The sequence below is a fragment of the Triticum dicoccoides genome, chromosome 3A, assembly GCF_002162155.2.
Source record: "Triticum dicoccoides isolate Atlit2015 ecotype Zavitan chromosome 3A, WEW_v2.0, whole genome shotgun sequence".
In the NCBI taxonomy this organism is placed as follows: domain Eukaryota; kingdom Viridiplantae; phylum Streptophyta; class Magnoliopsida; order Poales; family Poaceae; genus Triticum; species Triticum dicoccoides.
Genome location: NC_041384.1, coordinates 494832982 through 494835371, shown reverse-complemented (window position 1 = coordinate 494835371; position 2390 = coordinate 494832982).

The window sequence follows — 2390 nt, the reverse complement described above, 5'->3', positions numbered from 1 at the left end:
CTAGTACAAATAATTTTACACTAGAGTTGAACTAGCTCTATAACCTAGTACAAATAATTTTACACAATAGTTGAACTAGCTCTATAACCTAGTACAAATAATTTTACACTAGAGTTGAAGTAGCTCTACAAGCTAGTTCAAATAATTTTACACTAGAGTTGAAATAGCTCTATAACCTAGTACAAATAATTTTACACTAAAGTTGAACTAGCTCTACAGGCTAGTTCAAATAATTTTACACTAGAGTTGAACTAGCTCCATAACCTAGTACAAATAATTTTACAATTGAGTTGAACTAGCTCTACAAGCTAGTTCAAATAATTTTACACTAGAGTTGAACTAGCTCTACAAGCTATTTCAAATCATTTTACACAAGAGTTGAACTAGCTCTATAACCTAGTACAAACAATTTTACACTAGAGCTGAACTAGCTCTACAAGCTAGTTCAAATAATTTTACACTAAGTTCCACTAGCTCTATAGGCTAGTTCAAACAGTTTTACACTAGAGTTGAACTAGCTCTATAACCTAGTACAAATAATTTTACACTAGAGTTGAACTAGCTCTATAACCTAGTACAAATAATTTTACACTAAATTCAACTAGCTCTACAAGCTAGTTCAAATAATTTAGCACTAGAGTTGAACTAGTTGTACAGCCTACAAGCTAGTTCAAATAGTTTTACACTAGTGTTGAACTACCTCTACAAGGTAGTTTAAATAATTTTACACTAGAGCTGAACTAGCTCTACAAGCTAGTTCAAATAATTTTACACTAAGTTCAACTAGCTCTATAGGCTAGTTCAAACAGTTTTACACTAGAGTTGAACTAGCTCTATAACCTAGTACAAATAATTTTACACTAGAGTTGAACTATCTCTATAACCTAGTACAAATAATTTTACACTAAATTCAACTAGCTCTACAAGCTAGTTCAAATAATTTAGCACTAGAGTTGAACTAGCTGTACAGCCTACAAGCTAGTTCAAATAGTTTTACACTAGTGTTGAACTAGCTCTACAAGCTAGTTTAAATAATTTTACACAAGAGTTGAACTAGCTCTATAACCTAGTACAAATAAATTTTACACTAGAGTTGAACTAGCTCTACAAGCTATGTCAAATAATTTTGCACTAGACTCGAACTAGTTGTATAACCTAGTACTTATAATTTTACACTAGAGTTGAACTAGCATTATAACCTAGTACAAATAATTTTACACTAGAGTTGAACTAGCACTACAAGCTAGTTCAAATAATTTTCACTAGAGTTAAACTAGCTCTACAGGCTAGTTCAAATAATTTTACACTAGAGTTGAACTAGCTCTATAACCTAGTACAAATAATTATACACTAGAGTTGAACTTGATCTATAACCCAGTACAAATAATTTTACACTAGAGTTGAACTAGCTCTACAGGCTAGGTCAAATAATTTTACACTAGAGTTGAACTAGCTCTATAACCTAGTTCAAATAATTTTACACTAGAGTTGAACAAGCACTATAATCTAGTACAATTAATTTTACACCAGAGTTGAACTAGCTCTACAAGCTAGTGCAAATAATTTTACACTAGAGTTGAACTAGCTCTACAGGCTAGTTTAAATAATTTTACACTAGAGTTGAACTAGCTCTATAACATAGTACAAATAATTTTACACTAGAGTTGAACTAGCTCTAGAAACTAGTTCAAATAATTTTGCACAAGAGTTGAACTAGCTTTACACGCTAATCAAATAATTTTACACTAGAGTTTAACTAGCTCTATAACCTAGTACAAATAAGTTTACACAAGAAATGAACTAGCTCTATAACCTAGTACAAATAGTTTTACACTAAGTTGAACTAGCTCTATAACCTAGTACAAATATTTTACTAGCTCTATAACCTAGTACAAATAATTTTACACTAGAGTTGAACTAGATCTATAACCTAGTACAAATAATTTTACACTAGAGTTGAACTATCTCTACAGGCTAGGTCAAATAATTTTATACTAGAGTTGAACTAGCTCTATAACGTAGTACAAATAATTTTACACTAGAGTTGAACTAGCTCTACAAGCTTGTTCAAATAATTTTACACTAGTGTTCAACTAGCTCTACAGGCTAGTATAAATAATTTCACACTAGAGTTGAACTAGCTCTATAACCTATTACAAATAATTTTACACTAGAGTTGAACTAGCTCTATAACCTAGTACAAACAATTTTACACTAGAGTTGAAGTAGCTCTACAAGCTAGTTCAAATAATTTTACACTAGAGTTGAAATAGCTCTATAACCTAGTACAAATAATTTTACACTAAGTTGAACTAGCTCTATAACCTAGTACAAATCATTTTACTAGCTCTATAACCTAGTACAAATAATTTTACACTAGAGTTGAACTA